The sequence below is a fragment of the Puma concolor genome, chromosome A1 (genome assembly GCF_028749965.1).
Source record: "Puma concolor isolate L17-30 chromosome A1, mPumCon1.1.hap2, whole genome shotgun sequence".
Classification (NCBI taxonomy): domain Eukaryota; kingdom Metazoa; phylum Chordata; class Mammalia; order Carnivora; family Felidae; genus Puma; species Puma concolor.
In genome coordinates, this window is record NC_141667.1 from 112,243,721 (window position 1) to 112,263,829 (window position 20,109).

The 20,109-nt window shown below is 40.5% G+C and overlaps 1 pseudogene; it reads left to right on the forward strand.

Annotated features, from left to right (window-relative positions):
• Positions 1-16,216: 16,216 nt before the first annotated feature.
• LOC112860881 (tubulin alpha-1C chain-like) lies at positions 16,217-17,489 on the forward strand (annotated as a pseudogene).
• The last annotated feature ends 2,620 nt before the right edge of the window (positions 17,490-20,109 follow it).

Sequence of the window (20,109 nt, forward strand, 5' to 3'; positions counted from 1 at the left end):
AGGACTTGGGGGAACATTTCAGGTAAGCACATACAATTCCCTTCACCTAGGGTTTTATTTTATTTTATTTTTTTTTAAATTTTTTTTTCAACGTTTTTATTTATTTATGGGACAGACAGAGACAGAGCATGAACGGGGGAGGGGCAGAGAGAGAGGGAGACACAGAATCGGAAACAGGCTCCAGGCTCCGAGCCATCAGCCCAGAGCCTGACGCGGGGCTCGAACTCACGGACCGTGAGATCGTGAGATCGTGACCTGGCTGAAGTCGGACGCTTAACCGACTGCGCCACCCAGGCACCCCTCACCTAGGCTTTTAACAGTGGAATGGCGTTTCAGTTTTCTAAATTTATTGATCCCATAATGTTATTTAATGAATTTCTTCTCTTTTGCATTAAAACAATAACCTAATTGTTTTCTGTTCAGTATAAGAAATATATTATTTCACATAAGCTACAATTGACTTTTTAAGGGTCTTACCCTATAAAACACTTGAGAGCTACTGTAACATAGAAAAGGTGTGGACTTCAAAAAATTCTGTGCAGATGTGTTGCAATAACAGTGATTTCACTGGCAAAATCCACTTGTAAAAGCAGACTTGACTTACCGTTTTGGTCCTATCTTTAACAAATGGTCAGAGTTGCTTTTTAAAAAATGATGTACTTCATGATTCCCTGAACCCCATGGAGATTATGAGCAGACCATGGCCCAGGAGCTTGGTTGTGGGCTCGTTTTCACCTAGGTTTTTTAAGTGAATTATTTATCAGTAACATGTTTTTAAGCTTTTTTGACCTCTGTATTGTATATTTGTTTTCTATGTCCTATCTTTATTGTCTTCACTTGGTTTCCTTGTGTTAATTTGCTCTTGTTTCAGTTGTGTGAGATAAACACTTAGCCTGCAGCCAGATTTCATCTTTTCTAATAAATGCCTATAAGGCTATAAATTTTCCTGTAAGCACGGCTTTAGTAGCTTCGGTTGAGTTTTAATAGGTCTTATTTTTATTGTAAGTCAGTTTGAAATGTCTTCTAATTTCTATTGTGATTTGAGTCTGTGAGTTCTGTAGAAGTATATATCTTAACTTGTGAACCTATGGGAGTTATTTAACATTCTTTGCCTATATAATGGAGTTGTGAGGACGATTAAGTGAGCTAATATCACTAGAATGCCCTGCACCATGTCTGGCAAAAGTGCATTCACAGTGAATGGAGGCTACTGTTCCCCACCGCTTCCCACCCCCTGCTGTGCTTCAGCAGTCCAAGGAAGAAATTTACATAGCTTTCCTTCTTATACAATGGTATTTTATACTTATACAACTGTATTTTAAGAATTGTTGCTTCCATAGCTTGGAAAATGCTGACTTACGTGTATCGTAATTTATTTCTGGTGGCTGGCAGATTACATTACAGGGTTCTGTGAGCCACCATGGTTGAGTGTGAGCCACTCACAGGTTTTTGAGTGGTTTCAAAAACTCTTCTTTTGGACTGTCTCATGTACAGTCTTCATAAAACTGGAAGATATACTGCACAGAGGATAGGGCAGAATTATGTCCTATACCACCAACTATGTGAACTTGGGTGCAGCTTTATTCACTTAAACATTTTGGGGGAGATGTTTGGTAGAGTAAACCGGTTTCTTTTCTGTTTTTTTTCTAAGTTTATTTTTACAGAGTGCGTGCACACAAATTGGGGAGGGGCAGAGAGAAGGAATCCCAAGTAGCCTCTCTCTCAAAATAAACATTTTTTAAAAAGGTAGAGAACCAGAAGTTAGTCTGGGGAAACTATTCCAATTTGTACACTGCTAAGTTTGTTTTCATTAATTTCCAGTCAAATGGTAATTGTCTCCTGTCAACAATACATTTACTGCATATCAGTTACCAGTGCACCATACATAGATTTTTTGAGAAGAAATGTACAAAATAGAGTTTATCAGAATTTCTGATTAAGATCCAAACCTGTTGCTATACTGCAAATAGTGTGTATGTGAGCTCACGTGTTTTAAGCTTCCTAGTGTATTGGATTGTTTAAGCACTTCCCATGTATCCGATGCTGCTGAAATTGCATGGTTCCAGAGGAAATGGCTCACCCTATTGCCAACAATGAAGGAAAACAGAAGAAAGAAGTGTCGAAGGGACCAAACTCCTAATATTTACCAATAAGTCAGTGTATGCAATCGAAGAATTGTTAGAGGAGATTGGTAGTAGGAGTAATTGTGTAGGTCAATAGAATGTAGCAGCAGTTTGAAAACTGATTTGAGGGGCACCTGAATGGCTCAACTGGTTAAGTGTCCAACTTTGGCTCAGGTCATGATCTTGGAGTTTGTGGGTTTGAGGGGTTCATGAATATGAGTCCCACGTTGGGCTCTGTGCTAAAAGCTCTGAGCCTGGAGCCTGGTTTGGATTCTGTGTCTCCCTCTGTCTCTGCCCCTCCCCTGCTCGTGCTCTGTCTTTCTTGCTCAAAAATAAATAAACCTTAAAATTGCTCTTGGGTAAGGTTTGACAAACTATGGACTGGGGACCAAATCCAGGTTACTGCTGGAACAAAGTCATGGCCATATATTTACATAATGTCTGTGGCTATTTTAGTGTTGTGAAAGTAGAGTTGTGTCATTAAGATGGACTGTAAGGCCCTCAGTGCTGAAAAGTATATACTATGTGACCCTTTATTAACTCAAGAGTTTGCCAGCTCTTGTTTTTGTTAGGTTCTGATGACAGATGAATTATGTTGTAGAAGTTAGATATTTTATACTTGATATTATTTAAGTTATTAAATAATTTATGACACTATTGATATGACAGAAGTCTCCCTAGAGGGAGAGAAAAAACAAAAATTGGATGAAAGAAGGTAGCATAAGCTTCAAAATTAAAAAACCATGTCACTATATAAACTAAAAGCTCTGATGCTCAAAATCATGAAGATAGGGCAAAGAAACAAGATAAAGTGAAAAAGCAGATGGAAAATGAATATGACACTGTAGACACAGCCAAGTTTTATAGTCAACAGAAGGGTGTGAATGTCAAGACTGCATTATGACCAGGTTATTGATTTTGATACAACCTGCCCTTTTTTGTTGGGACTTGTTAGGGTGAGCAATATTTCATTCAACAATGTTTAATGACTTTTTCCAGAATCATGATCCTGTCATACTGACAGAGAACCCAACAGAACGTACAATGGACAAAAGAGATGGTTCTTAATGTTTTGTAAAATGTTGTCCTAGGACAAGGCACCCAGCAAGTATTCAGCTAAAACCGTAGGAATAAAAGTATTATAGAAATGTATCAGGCAACTAATAAAAATACATTTTTCCCCCAAATTTTCTAACACTTGTTATCTTTATAACTTTTTACACATTTGTACTTTGTTGTATTTTTTTCATTTAAAAGAAGTATTTACTTTTTACTGTATGTCTGTATCTTATGGCATTAATGTATATCTGTATCCAAATATCCTATACATACTTGTCTTGATATACTTTTATACTCTACATACAAATTCTACCTATATTGTACATATGAAAGCATATTAATAGTGGATATTTAATTTTTTATTTTATATCCGATAAAGGTTGTCTAGTCCCCTTTCTGTCTTCTGGGTTGAAGGTTTTCATTCAATGAGCATCTGACCATTGTGCATACCTAGGAAAATAAGTGAGGTGAAATTTGAAGCAATAAAATTGAAAAATCCTTGAGCAACAGCTAGCTTACAGTTCACTGAAGTAAACAAATTGCTTAAGCCATTTTCAAAGCCTTGATAAAATGGCATCAGCATGATTTAAATGTGAGATTAGTTAATATGAGTAGCAATTAGAATTAGATTTAGCTTGTCCATTTGGAGTTAAGATGGAGAGCTCTTAGGGGGAATCTTTCATTGCACACAAAGAAGAAATAGGAGAAAGGAAGTAACTGTATTTTCTTGTACTTTTCTTGAGGTACAGGAATAACTACAGAAGCTTTTATTAAAAAAAAAAAAAAAAGGAATTAGCTACTTAGGAAAACTGGCAACAAGTACATCAAGTTTTGTAACCTCATTCAAAGGTCCTCAATCTGAAGAGTCCAGTTTACTTTTTGATTGCCATCTAGCCTGTCCTTGATGTTTGTCTGGCTTCCTAAAGAAGAGCCTCTCTGGTGACCCTCGAGGGATCATGGCCCTGGGCATATTTGATACTCATGTAGGCCATCACACCAAAGTATTCAACAGAAGTCTGCTTTCATTTGCAAAATTTGCTTACATTTCCCCCCCCTCCCCCCCCAGAACAAAATCTCAGCCTCCCAGAATGTTGGGGACACAGATGTTCAGAGACCATTTCTCTCAACATGCTGATAGTACAGATGAGCAGAGAGGTCCAGGGTGGTGAAGGTGCCTTCCAAAGCTCTAGTCTCTCTTCAAAGAGCTGGAACCAGAGGGACACCCTGTGGCATTTTCCATCACACTTTCCTGGTTATTAGCTCTTTTGAGGTGATCTTTACCATTGATTTAGAATCATTAAATCACATTCACAAAGCATACCCTTCAGGCAATTGGATGAAACAGCCTATTACAAAACCTCTGAGAAAAGTCATCCACTCTCCTCTCAGAAGTTTTTCAAAAACAATTTTTATTAAAAGCAAATCAAATGAAACCAAGGAATAGATAAAATGTTAAAAGTTTTTGTGATTTATTGGGTTTAGTTCTTGGTTTTATTTTCGCTTCCCTTGGATACATTTCAGGAGCTACGCTGGCAGAGCTAAAGCCACTTTTAGAAGGCAGAGTTTCAAAACTGCTGTATTACGACATAACTCACATACATTTAAATTGATGTATTCAAAGTGTACAGTTCACTGTTTTGAGTATATTTTTCAGAGTTGTACAGATTACCACAATCTGAGAACTTTTCCATGAGAAATCCCATATCCATTAGCTGTATGTCCCCATTCCTGCTCATTCCTCTTGCCCCAGCTTTAGGCAACGCTAATTAACTTTCTGTCTGTATAGATTACTCTGTCCTTGAAGTGTCACTCAAATGGAATCCTACAATGTATGGTCTCTGATAACTGGCTCTGATTTCTTTGAGTTAGCATGAAACTTTAAAGATGCATCCATGTTAAAACATGTAAATCTATTCTTCCCTCTTTTTTAATGTTGATTTTTTTTTAATTATTTTTATTTTTGAGAGAGAAAGGGACAGATGATCCAAAACAGGTTCTGTGCTGTCCTGAGGCGAGGTCAGATGCTCAACCGACTGAGCCATCCAGGTGCCCTATGTTCATCCCTTTTACGGCTAAATAATCTATTTTATGTGTATACCACATTTTTTTCACCAGTTGATGGATATTTGGATGGTTTCTACTTTTTGGCTGTTATGAATCATGCTACTATGAACATTCATGGACAAGTTGTGTGGTGTATGCTTTCATTTCTCTTGCATGTGTTGCCTAGAAGTAGAATTTTTGGATCATATGGGAACTGGATGTTTAACATTTTGAGCAACTGTCAGACTGTTTTCTGAATTTTAGGGGTGCCTCGGTGGCTCAGTCAGCTGACACCTCAGAGCCCGGAGCCTGATTCGGATTCAATGTCTCCCTCTCTCTCTGTCCTTCCCCCGCTTGCACTCGATCTGTCTCTCTCTCTCTCAAAAATAAACACTACATTTTTTTTAAAGGCAAATATTATAATTCCAACTGTGAAACATACTGTTCAAAGTGCTGTAATGTTTTGATGATACTCATTTGTGGGGGGGGAAATTAGAAAAATTAGAACTTTTCTAAAAGGGATTCTTTTTTCAAGGGAACTGTATCACTCAGTGTCCAGAGAGGAGACCAAAATCACACCAGTAATTTGAATAGGGAAAATTTAATATGGAGAATTATTAGTTAGAAAAACCTGTTTAATTACAAAAGGGGTAGATTATACTCTAAAAAACAGGAATACCAAGTTAGGAAGTAGCTACGATAACTACCACATAATAAAGTATCTGTGGCTACTCCATGTAGAGCTGACAGTCAGTCCTCAAGGAAGGAATTCATTTGGGGATGGTTCACTCACCCTCATCCCAAGGCTGAGATCCAGATGTCACTGGAGAAGGACAGGCTGGTATAGCCCGCTGCCTAGTGCAATTCTTTCAAGTGTCAGCGGCCAAGGCTGCTGAACAGTCAGCTGTCTTTTGGGGTGCCAGCGGTCTAGTACCATGAGCAGGAAAGTGCCTACTATGGTTTGGCAAATCTGCTGGAAGGGGAGTACCACTGGATGTTCTACATATTGCTGGCAAGAAAGAGGTCTCCTGGGATGGAAGTGAAATTCATTTGGAAGCCCTCATTGGGAGCTGGTGAAATTTGCCCGAGGGCAGGTGCCACTGGGTCTCCTACATGCAGCTGGTGACAGAAGACCCAGGAAGAATGGAAGAATGTTCATTCTGTTATACCTTGCTGTTTCTCCTCTTGAATTGTACCAACTAAACAGAATATGGCACCGGCTGTCCAGGGAGAGGTGTTCCCAGGGTGTAGAGTAGGGCAGGGAAGGGTGGATCTGGAGTTGGGAGGTAATAAATCAATGACTGGCAGTGAACTCCTATGGCACCTTAGTCTCCACACACATCCTTTGATAAATATTTGAACTTTTTTAAAAACAATTTTAGTGTTTTTTTTCAGGGCGCCTGGGTGGTTCGGTCGGTTAAGCGTCTGACTTCGGCTCAGGTCATGATCTCACAGTCCGTGAGTAGGAGCCCTGCGTTGGTCTCTGTGCTGACAGCTCGGAGCCTGGAGCCTGTGTCAGATTCTGTGTCTCCCTCTCTCTCCGCCCCTCCCCTGTTCATGCTCTGTCTCTCTCTGTCTCAAAAATAAGTAAATGTTAAAAAAAAACAATTTTAGTGTTTTTTAATGTTTATTTTTGAGAGAAAGCGAGAGAGAGTACAAGTGGGGGAGGGGCAGAGAGAGAGGAAGACACAGAATCTGAAGCAGGCTCCAGGTTCTGAGCTCTCAGCCCAGAGCCCGATGCGGGGCTAAAACCCACAAAGAGTGAGAATGTGACCTGAGCCCAAGTCGGACACTTAACCAACTGAGCCACCCAGGTGCCACTTTAAAAAAATTTTTTTAATGTTTATTGTTTTAGAGAGAGAGTACAAGTGGGGGAGGGAGTCACAGAATCCAAACCAGGTTCTTGTCTCTGAGCTGTCAGCACAGATCCTGATGCGGGGCTCAAACTCCCAGACCGTGAGATCATGACCTGAGCTGAAGTCTAATGCCCAACCTACTGAGCCACCCAGGCATCCCCACATTGGAACTTTTGTACATCGCAAAGCCAGCTCTGTTCTTCAGAGAAGTGCAGAAGTTCTCACCCCTTCCTCTGAATGAGGAGACATAAAATCTCAACAGCCATTTGTATCCTTAGCTGCCTGTATTACTTATTTTCCAAATTCAGTCACAATCCCATTGGGTGTTCTCTTATCTACAGGCTAAGTTAAACAACTTATATATAAAATAGTGAAGGGAAGAAAGGAAGAAAAAAGACAAATGGTTAATATAAACTCCTACAAACAGCATACAAAGAGAAAATACAAACTATACAGTTCTTATTTCAGTAATTAAGAGGCTGTCATTACTATCTGTGGTTGGCCTCTTTTACTGCCTGCCCTTGTTCTCATTGCCTTTAGATCAGGGTTCTCTACCTGGCTAAGTGACCCAAACCTTCATTGTAAGGGTCTGAGTTCTCAATAATTGCAGTTTTGAAAAAGTTGATTCCTATAGTTTAATATTAACTTTGCTGCTGCTTCCAGAGGGTCCCTTGTATGTCAGATATAGTCCTCATTGCTTCCAGTGTTAAGTAGCATCCCCAGTTCTCTTGGTAAACAGAATCATTTCAGCCAATAGAGGTACTTCTTTTTTTCTCTGTTGACTGAGTGGCATAAGGAGTTCAAAGTGGCCTTTTCCCCCCACAGTTTAATGGAACCATTGTTAGGTCCCTTGGTAGAAGTGCTGCCTCCTTGAGAACTTAGACCTCCAAGTCAGCAGTGCTCAGAGTGGCTGGGAAGGGAAGCAAAAATTCTGCAAAAGGATTGTTAAGTATTTAGTGAGAAGAGCTGCTTTTATTTCCACCCTTTAAGTTCCAGTTCCATGTATTCTGGTTATGGGGGAGAGAGCACCATATGAAGTCTCAGTCAAGGCATAAACTTTAGTCTTTCACAGTGTTTTGTCCCAAACAGAGCTATAACTGAGTGGTCAGTAAGCCATCCAGGGTTTGAATCAGCCCAGTTGCTTCTGGGCAATGGTATATGTGATGGAAATAACATAGGATTAGTTGGGCATAAGTCCACTGTTGTACTTAATTTGCTATGAAATAAGTCGATCAGAAGCAGTGTTGTGTGGAATACGATGATGGTGGATGAGGCATTTTTTTGAGTTCATGGGTGGTTTTTACAGGGGTGTTACGGGCAGAAAGACCAATCCCTATCCAGAGTATGGGTTTAGTACAGTGAGGATTAATCCCCATCCTTTCCTTAATGGAAATAAGTCCAAGGTAATGAAGCTGTTACCAGGTGGCTGGCTGGTTCCCCTGGTAAATGGTACCACATCAGGGGCTCAGTGTTGATCTCTGCTATTGGCTGATGAGAAAATAGGCAGTAATTGTAGCCAGGTCAGCCTTACTAAGGAGACATCTGGTTTGTTTTTTCAGAGCCTCCAACCCTGATACTCTGGCCACTAAGCTCAGGGGGCCTTTGAGTAACACTGGAATATCTTGGGAAGGAATGTGACTGGTGTCAGCCAGCATGGTTTTAAAGAACTTCCATAGATGGGGTGCCTGTGTGGCTCAGTCAGTTGAACATCCAATCTCAGCTCAGGTCATGATCTTGCAGTTTGTGAGTTCATGTCCCATGTTGGGCTTCATGCTCACAGCTCAGAGCCTGGAGCCTGCTTCAGATTCTGTGTCTCCCTTCCATGCTCATGCTCTATCTCTCTTTCTCCCTAAAAAATAAACATTAAAAAAAATTTTTTAAAAGAACTTCCATAGCGGATGCCCTTGGGTAGGAATTCACATACAAGACAAATTTCTTCCCACTATGCCCTCTTTGAGAAGTCTTCCCCATACCTTTTCCCTTTCAACTCAAGCCAGGTACTTGGCCACCAGACCTAGAGTTTTTTCTTGCTAAATCCTGTTAACAGATCACCATTATGTCCCTGGTCCCCTTCATTGTGAGTGTGTTCTCCTGGTCTTTGGTGGTAAATTGCTGCCTCATGCCTTCTCTCCCTCTGGAATCCTATCCTCTCATTGACATCAGGGGTCTCCTATCAATGAAACTCTTCATGGTCACTCTTGGTCTGCAAGGTGAGCAATCTTTTTGAGGATACAGGTGCTCTACCCAATTATATACTTATCAATGTTCAATGAAGTGAGTATATTCTGAGCCTTGGGGAATATAATTGGGACTGTGCAGGTAACACATGATAAACCTGCTTGAACGTTCCTATCTATCTAAGCTTTGGTATTCCCTGATATTTCAACCTCATTAAATGTAGACCACTTTTGAGACCAAGTTTCAGTCAACCAGCCACATCAGTTGTTATAGCCATTTCTCTCTACATGAGCTAACACATTAAATTCAGAATCTCTAGTAAATACACTCCTATCAATGAATGTAGCCCAATCTAACATTGTTTGGTCCTCCTATTCTAACACTCTTAGAATCTACTTCCACGTGTATTTTTTAGATTTATGCCAATAATTTAGCAAAATCTTTGAGTTCTTTTGGAGAGTGAGCTCTTTGCTCCCGTGTTACATTGTGTGCCTGACACCCTGAAGCCTGATGAGAATTATGCTTTTGGAGAAGAGAGTGGCTACAAGAGGCTGATGTCCCCAGACAAAAGAGGGCAGGCTACTTCCACTGATAGGGAGGATTCAGGGGGACCTGGCCCTTCAGGTTTGTAAGTTTCATTTCAGTATAACTAGCTGTGGTCTTTCCACATTCTAGGACTTCATTCTTTCCAAATCTGTGCTGTCATTTTCACATAAGAGCCTGGGCAAGATTTTGACTTCTGCTGAAGTTGAAAATTCAACAACCTACATTTAGATTTTATGTCTGATTTTTAGCAGGGTTTCCCCCTGTGGCTATGTTCAACAAGAGAAAGCAAATGTCTTTAGACTTACTGATGCCAGACAGTTAGTTAAACAATACTTATATTGGCCATTAGGATGTCTCATGATACAGTGGTTGGAATACTTTCTGAGGACGACACGATATATCAAAAATAAAACAGAACTACGTTCAGTTCTTTCACTCACCTGCTTTGTTTGCTTTTTATGTCTTAATGTTTTTATCTGCGGGATCATAAACTTTGACTCCTGACCTTCAAGTAGTGAGAATACTGCATAAACATAAACATTTGTAGATTTTAGGTTTTCTCGTAGTGTACTGGTTTCATAATGCAATAGAAGTAGATAAGGTCAATGAAATAAATAAGGTCACTGTCTGCTTAGTTGAAAAACAAATTATGAAGATTAACTATTTCCTTGATAGTGGGTATGAGTTTCCGTCCACATATGCTGGTGTTCTCCCTATAATCCATCATAATTTCTTTTCTCACCCCCCATTCTGCTTGTGTCTGACAATGGCAGTCAGGGCTGGGTCGACCTTTTCTCTCATTTCACACTTGGAGCCCAGATTCTAGGAAATGTGGATAATGTTGAAGATGACTTGGTCCTAAGCACTTGTTGGGGGGAATGACTGTCTACACATGTCGTCCTGGTCCTGAGTCCCTGGGCCTCGCAGAAGCCTGCCCAGTCACTCCCAGTGCCTGTCTGCATGGCATTTTTACTGTGGTGTACTGTCTTATTACAGTCATCCTCTACTTGGAGGGCTGTGTCGGTACAGTTTCCTACTTTTCTGAAGGGCTGAGAATCCAGAATCCCTGCATGGAGGCTGGCTGCAGCCACTGTCTTTCTGGGGGACCCTTTTCTTAGGACACCCTGGCCCCTAGGCTCTGCTCTCCTTTGTAGAGAAGCCTTTTTATTTTCTTCTGGAGTGGTGGTAGGGTGAGGTGAGAAATTCTTTTCTTTTCCTTTTTAGTTTGTCTCAGACACTTTGTAAAGACCTCAGTTCATTTTCTTAGCCTTAAGTGTTTATTGTCACACACATACTCAGAAATCAATGCTAGGAAATTAGGCCTTGTCTGCTTTCTGCCTCAGTTTATCACTTCTCTAAGACAATGAACAAAGAACTGACCATATGCTTGTAAAAAGGGAGTATTTAAAAAAAAGTAGATAATATCTCAACTCCTTCCACCCTCTCATAAATATTGATAGAGCCTATTTGAAAATTTTACAAAGTAAATTCTAGAAATTATAAATTATACATTATATAATACATATGTTACAAATGTCATTGTGGCATAAATACACATTGAAATTACTTCCTTTTAAGCACTTTCTCTTGAACTTTGAACATTTTGAATTGGATTAAGAATACAGAACAAGCACATCTCTTAAAAGTGTCAGACATGCTAGATTTCTTTCTTGGCTCCCATGGAAAAAGTAAACACAATATAAAACACCCATTAAATTTTAGAGGTTAAGAATGTCTTTTATGTAAGTTATGCTAAAAGAATTCTTTAGCTCTATAAACTTGTAGATTACAAATGAGTTACCATTTACAGAAGATGGCTGAGCATTTGTCAGATGAAGTAATTTTCACACAGAGGTAAAAGACTTCTTGAAACAACCAGGATTTCCTTTAAAGTCTAACTTATCGATTGATATATTTGGAAAACAAAAAAACAATTGAAATGTCATGCAGCTAGTTTCAGAATGTGTAAAATTGTTGTAATTTCTTGCAATTGATCTGGTTTGATTATTGCCTGTGGAGTTGGAGGACAGGTCAGGAATGTCATAAGTGCTAAAACAGGAGAAAGTGAAGTGAGCTTATTGTGAACATGGCCTTTTTCCTTGAAAAGAAGGATGGCAGATTGTTATATTGAGAATTACAGAGTGGGAGGAGCACAGTAGCCCTTTATACCCCTGAAAAAGAGTTTTCCTGGCCCCAAATCCTCCTCATTCCCTGCCCCCAATTCTTCAAAAACAAAAACAAACAAAAACACACCAAAACTCTTGGTGTCTTCTCTTCTGGAATAATTTCTTAGATGTGTATTTATCACATCTTTAAGTATAGATGTGATAAGCAGTACAAATAATTTCATGGCATGAAATTATGGAGGAAATAAATTTTTGGCTTTGTACCCTTTGGGCTGAGGGTAGCCAGAGTTTTATGTGGATGTCTGAGTTCACCTCTCTCCAGGAGAGAATTAACTGGCTATTGTTGTCTAGACCTGTGCCCCTGAGCTACTGCACTGGACTGGTGCTGAGGGAAGACTGGAAAGTTGAAGGGTTGAGGTTGAACCACAGAGGATGTAGCAGTGCTGCGACCCCTGAGGATGGTGCCTTCTGAAGAGACACTGTGACTTTCAGTGACACATTACATTTTGGAAGAGCAAAGTATCATATTCACATACTTGGTTTTGCTGTGAAGAAAACTCAAGCCTTCCAAAAATAGAAAGGATGGTCACTGAAGATGAGGTCACATATCCACAAAATGCAACTTTCTGTGTCAGTGAAGTTGTCCCTATTGAGGTCAGAGGAGAATCAGAGGGAATGGTGGATCGAGAACCAGATGAGTGAAAGGTGAGGACTTTCAGGAAGGGGGTGACCAGCCTTGCCACATGCTCCTGGCACAACTAGGGGCTGACCACTGGAAGGAACAACATGGGGACATTATGCCTATGATGCACACTTTGACTCTGGTCGCAGTGGGCTCCAGAGAGAGCAGGTTGGGAAGACAAGAATACCAAGTGAAGACAACTCTTTGAAGCTTTGTGGACAGGTTATTACACCACGTAAATTGCAAAGGAGAATTTTATGATCAAAGAACAGCTTTCTTTGAGATCTGGGTGTAATCGCTTTTGAGGTCATAGAGAGTCAAGGTCATCTGTGATTAAATCATTCAGGAAAGTTCCTCCCTAGAAAGTTTACTTTCCTCAAAGAAAGTTTTTCTAACTGGAATGTCCTTTCTAACAAAATGCATCATGGACTCCAATGCAAAGCTAATGAAATTTCTTTCCCATATGAACTCGAGATTTGCATTTATTGATTAAAAAAACAAGAGCTTGTTGGCTTGATTTGGTGCCGGGCAGGATCCCACAGAGAGCACTTCTACCTTATCACTTCTCCTTCCTTGATTTTCTACCATTAGTTTCCTCAGAGTTTCATGGAGTGTCTGCTAACAGCTCTGGCTTCTCCCCCTGCCATGTGGTGACCCTCCTCTTGGAACACATTGGCTCACTGGTTAGGGGGTGGAGGTCAGGAGGGATGAAATCATCGTTGCACTTCACTGTCCCCTTTTCCTGAGAGGACTTCCACAGCAAGGGAGTCTGTATTTTTAGAATTAGCATGTTCTGTTTCAGTGTTGTGAACATTCATTTTAAACTTACTATATTTAGTAAAGGTTTAATTATCCACGTAGGCAAACTAGTTTCAAGCTGTCACTTTTCATTCCTTGCTCATCAAAACAGCCCCCTGCAGCTGAGAATGGCACTTTCCCCTACACCTGGTGAGGGCAGTAGACAGGAACAATTGCACTACTGGAGCTGAGTGTGAGCACAGCAGCAGGGGAAGCTCCTCTCAGTGTCTCCCACCCCGTCTGGCCCCTCCTCTGTCACTGGGACCTTCCTGCTACAGCACATTCTCTCTGAGCTGGGGCTGTGGGCGCTGGGTGTCTGCTCCAGTGCCAGGGAAATGTCTTCCCTTCCCACACAGGAATAATGATTAGATTTTCCAAAATAACACTCAGGTAACAGGATCTCTTTGTGCTGTTTACAAGTACGTAAGATGTTGGAAAATGGCACTGAATGATGAGATTTCTTGGATTTTCTGAGATACCATTCATTCCTTTGTTTCCTTGCTCAGTTCTAGCAGGTGGATATAGACATGGATGAGTTGATGCATGGAGGCCACTGAAGGGAGAATAAGCAAGGGCCAATGGGCACTGAAGATGGCTTGAGACATAAATAGAATATGGTAGACATGCACTTACTCATTCAGCAAATATTTATTTATTGGTTGTGGGATAGTTAGGGAGCTTGGCACTACCTTAGTGGGGGATATACAGATGAATATGTTTTTCTAAACATATTCTAGTAAATGGATAATTACAGAGTGAGAGCTCAGAAGAAATGTCTTTGGAGTGTGCAACAAAGGAGCCTCAGATGACTGGGTCAGCGGAGGGAAGGGATACTAGAGCTGAGACCAGATTCTGCTACCCAAACTTACTGTGTATGTGAGTCACCTAGGAATCTTGTTATAATGCAGATTCCTATTTTGAGCTGGAGTTAGGGCCTAAGATTGTGCATCTCTAACAAGCTCCCATCTGAGGCTGATGTTGCTGGTCCACGGACCACCTTTTGAGTACCAAAGTTTCTAAGGGGTGGTATAAGACAAAACACTGGTGCTGGGGGGAAATGAGTTTACAGGGAGGGACTAGCATATACATAGTCCGAACATGGGTTCTTTTATCCTCAGCTGAGGCACTGATAAATTAATTGTTCCCTCCCTTCCATGATCAGTTCTCAGGATACATGTCTACCTGCGAGCACATTTTCCCCCTAAAGTTAATCTTTGTGTTCACTTTAATCTATACCTTTTATAAATACTGGGGCTTTGATTTAACAGGACATACTAAAGATATTTTTCTATACTTCTTAGAATTTTCCAGAAAGAAAAATGGAGGGCAGAAATAAGAATGTCACCTTTGATAAAACTAAAGACTAACCTGCAAAAGATAATACATGTGGAGAGCTGCCAATGCAGTAAAGATCAAGTACAGGTCCAGGAAGGCTCCCGGAAGGGGTGTTTGTAGGTGTAGATTTCAGACACAGTTGGAAGGAAAACATTTTCTTACACAGATGGCGTTCTGAGGGGGCAAAACCAATTTCTTCTTCTTTGGAATCATAGGAATGGCATCTACTTGTGGTGGTAGGGAACCTAGATCCCTAGACCTTACTTCATCACACAGAGAAATGGGAAAGGCAGAGTTGAATTAAAAAAAAAAAAAACTGTAGAAATGCCATTTTTGTCTGTCTCCTGGTGAGGTGGGTGGAAGAGAAGCCAAGTTATGCCTTGTGCTGTAGATGCTTGTGTTTGTTGGCTGGAGAGAGGGAAAAGCTAAAGTTAATTGCATATACAACCTTGTCATGATGCGTTTCTCCCTGAACCAGGGAGAATTTTTGCTAGCCTGGAAGTACTGCCCTGACCCTTCCCAACATGAATTAGTTCCAAAGTCCCAGAAGAGTGTATGTAATTGACAGATGAGTGCACAAAGGCAACCAGAACAGGTTCCATGTAAAGATGGTATAAGACAAAAGGCATGGGGGAGGGACAGATGTATGTATGGCGGAAAGGGTTCTTCACAATAATAAGTGGCCACCAAGATGTTGAAAATGATGAGTAAGTAAATGGCTATGAATTAAGGCAAGTTAACAAAACAGGTGTAAGCAGAGCAAGTGAGAGCTTGGGGAAAATAATAGGGACATCACAGATGGAGATGAAACAAGAACTTCTAGAGCTCAGGAAGGAAGCAGAAGAGAAAAATAAAGCCGCCATTGAAATGCAAGCACCTGGGAATAAATGCAAAGAAGAACAGGCACTGCTGACATCCGTGATGAAGAGGGAAACAGGATTAAGAAAAGCAAGCAAAAATAGACTAGAAATGAACAAACATAGAACAGATGAAAGAGAATCCGAAAGATCTGGAAGGCAAAAGAATTGCAGCGTATGCATTATTGGTATCCTTTAAGAAGAAGCCTGGAGATGATACTCAGTAAAATGCTTTGGAGAATTAAATAAGACTTGAATCTCCAAATGAAAAGGCTGCACTGTGGCCCAGAGAAAACTGATACAGAATGATTAGCATTGACACGTATCCAAGAACATTTACTGGCCCTTGAAGACAAAGTCTTTCATTTAGGCAAAAAAACAAACAAACCAAAAACCAAAGAAACAAACAAACAAAAAAAACTATTAAAAGGAGGAAAAATCAAGGTGGCATTATAGCAAAACAGATTACACAATGGAATATCAAGAGAAGGGAATAAGAACAAAAATATGAGTGCCCGAGTGTGCGACTTACCTTGACTCTTAGTTTGTTGGCAACAGTAACCAGGACCCAGTGTCTGCTTCTGTAGCCGGTGCCTGCTAAGCTGTAGCCACCATGTATGAGGGCATCTTCATTCCTGTTGGCCAGGCTGGTGGTCAGATTGGCAGTGCCTGCTGGGAGCCATATTACTTGGAACATGGCATCCAGCCTGATGGTCAGATGCCAAGTGAGAAGACCACTGGGGGAGGGGATGGCTCTTGCATCTTCTTCAGTGAGATGGGTGCTGGCAAACGTGTGTCCAGGGCAGTGTTTGTAAATCCAGAACCCACCATCATTGATGAATTTTGCACTGGCACCTACCATCAGCTCTTTCACCCTGAGCAGGTCCTCACAGGCTGCTAATAACAACTCCCTAGGGCACTACACTGCTGGCAAGGAGATCATTGACCTTGTCTTGGGCCGATTTTGGAAACTGGCTGACGAGTGCACATGTCTTCAGAGTTTCTTGGTTTCCACAGCTTTGAAGGGGGAGCTGGTTCTGGGTCCACCTCCCTCTCTCTGTTGATATGCGAAGAAGTCCAAGCTGGAGTTTTCCATTTACCCAGCCCCCCAGATGTCCACAGATGTAGTTGTGCTCTACAACTCCATCTTCACTACCCATCCCACCATGGAGCAGTCTGATTTTGCCTTCATGGCAATGAGTCCATCTGTGGAGTCTGTTCTAGAAACCTTGCTATTGAATTCCTAAATCACTGCTTGTCCCTGATTTGATGAAGCCCTGAATGTTGATCTGACAAAATTTTAGACCAACCTGGTGCCCTAACCCTGCATCCACTTTGCTCTGGCTGCATATGCCCTGTAATCTCTGCTGATAAAGCCTACCATGAACAGCTTTCTATAGAACAGGTCACCAATGCATGCTTTGAGCCAGCCAACCAGGGGGTGAAATGTAACCTCCACCATGGTAAATACATGGCTTGCTGCCTGTCATGCTGTGGCATCATGTTCCTAAAGGTGTCATTGCTGCCATGCCCCCATCAAGACCTGTGCAGGATCAAGTCTGTGGACTGCTGCTCCACTGGCTTCAAAGTTGGTGCTAATTACCTGCCTCCCCACTGTGGTACCTGGTGGAGATGTGGCCCAAGTACAGTGAGCTGTGTGTATGCTGAGCAACACCACAGCCATTGCTGAGGCCTGGGCTCGCCTGGACCACAAGTATGACCTGGTGAATGCCAAGTGTCCCTTTGTTCACTAGTAGGTGGGTGATGGCATGGAGGAAGGGGAGTTTTCTGAGGCCTGTGCGGACATGGTTGCTTTTGAGTAGGGTTATGAGGAGGTTGGTGTGGATTCTTCAGTAGGAGAGGATAAACAAGGAGAGGAATACTAATTACCATCCCTTTCAGCCTTCCTGCATGTCCCACTCATGACTTGAGCCTCAACGTTAGCTGATAAATATTAAACCTTTCTGATTAGATTGTCTTCACTTTCAACTATGATCATGTCTTACTCTGCCATGTGTACCTGTAAGATTTTCCCATCATGTCCCAAAGCAAAGGCTTAGGAAACAACAAAATGAGTCCCCAAATTTGACCAAACATATAACCTTAACAATAAATGTAAATTGTCCCACTCACCTGTTAAGAGACTCGTATTTACAAAGAATGTGGAGTTCAGTTCTATGCAATATAGGAGACGTGTGTAGAACAGTGAAGCCCAGAAAGGCTGAAGGTGTAGAGAGTTGGGCAGAGATTGCTTTAGCCTGAGTCATGTCCCAACCTGCCCCACCCCCAGTTTATATGTTGAAGTCCTAACCCCTCTATGAGATTATATATTGGAGATAGGTTTTAAAGAGTGGTTGAGGTTATATGAGGTTGAAAGGGTGGGGTCCTGATCTGATAGAGCTGGTGCCCTGGCAAAAAGAGAGACACTAGAATGTAGTCTTTGCCATGGGAAGATGCAGAAGGTGGCAGTCTCCAAGCCAGGAAGGTTTTACCAGAATGTGACGATGCTGGCACCCCCATTTTGGACTTTCTAGCCTCCAAAACTGTGAGAAAGTAAACTTTTGTTTTTAGAGTCACCCAGTCTATGGTGTTTTGTTAGGGCGGCCCAAGCCAACAAAACAGACAACAAAGAAAATGCCAAGAGAGCGAGGGAGAGGGAGCGAGAAAGCAACAATCATAACTATATGGTTGTGTTCTAAATAAAAAGCATTAAATTAGATACACAGGACATTTGATTATAGTAAAAGATGTAACTCATGATATAACTTAATGTGTTAAAAAATTTGTCATGAAAACCAGTGCCAAAGTTACAGAAAATATAGGAATAGATAGAAATGTTCAAATAATAGAAAACTTAAATCTTACCTATTAACTACGGCCAATAGTTATAAAGCTAAAAGAAAGAAAGAATATGGACTCTGAATGACCTGAGTAGGATAGCTCTAATGGATACACATTAAACTATATACTCAGAAAACATTATACTGTCCTTTGATTGAGCAGTCAGAAAAATTAACTCTGTATTAACAAAAATTAAAACACCATATTGGAGACTGCGATCTTGGTAAAGCAATGCCAAATTGCAGAGGAAAATTCATAGCATTAAATACTTAAAATTAAGAAATTAGTGAATTTTAAATACCCCAAACCAGAATTTATGAAATAATGTGAATTAGAGAAAACAGAGTAAGACACTAATAAAGATAAAAGCAAAAGCAAATGAATTGTAGAAATTTTTAAAATGGTGAAACTAAGTCTATTAGTTGGGTCTGGAAAAAATATTAAAATTGTTGGCTACACTTGATTTTATTTGAAAAATTTAAAAATTTAAAAATTTTAATTACAGTATAGGTACCATACAGTGTTATATTAGTTTCAAGTGTACAATATAGAGATTCAGTAATTCCATGTCTGTGCTCATCAAGATGAGTATACTTCTGTGATGCCTGGATGACTCTTGATTTTGATTCAGGTCATGATCTCATGGTTTGTCAGATTCAGCCCTGCATCTGGCTCCATGCTTATAGCATGAAGGCTGCCTGAGTGTCTCTTTCTCTCTCTGCCCCACACCCCACCCCGCGCATGCTCCCATGTGACTTCTCTCTCTCTCAATAAGTTACTTAAAAAAAATGAGTGTACTTTTAATCTGCATCTGTTTCACCAGTCCCCCTCCATCCACTTGACCTCTGGTAACTGTTCTCTCTATGAGTCTGTTTTTTTTTCTGATCTGTTCTTCTTCCCCTTTGGTTTCTTAAATTGCATATGTGAGTGAAACCATAAGGTCCATGATCATGTTGTTGCAAATAGCAAGATTTCATTCTTTTTAATGGCTAAATAATACTCTATTATACATATATATGACATCTTCTTTATCCATTTATCAATTGATGGACATTTGGATTGCTTCCATAAGTTGACTATTGTAAATACAGTAAACAGGGGTGCATATATCCTTTGGAATTAGTGTTTTTGTAGTAAAATATATTTAACGAGAATTTGCCATTTTAGAGCATACGGTTTAGTGGCATTGATTATATTCACAATGTTGTACAACCATTGTCATTACTTATGTTCAAATGTTTTTAATCCCCCTAAACAGAAACTCTGTGCCTGTTAAGCAATAGTTCCACATTCTCCATCCCCCCACATTATGGTAAATTCCAATGTCTTTTTGTCTCAATTGTAATGTCTGGCTCATTTCATTTAGCACAATGCCCTTAAGGTTCATCCATTTAGCATATGTCATTCCTCCTTTTCTATGTCTGAATTATTTTCAGGTGGATTGCTTCCACCTTTTGGCTACTGTGAATAATGTTGCAGCACTCATTTATTTTTGCAAGGGAAAAAAGCAGGAATGGATGAAATAAGTAAACAAGAATAGAGAAATAATGTCAAAAAGTTAAAGGAGATTATAGGAGACTTATTTGGTCAATCATGTTCAAATACATTTTTAAAAACTTGGATAAAACATTTAATGTATAGAAAAGATAACATTCCAAGGCTGAC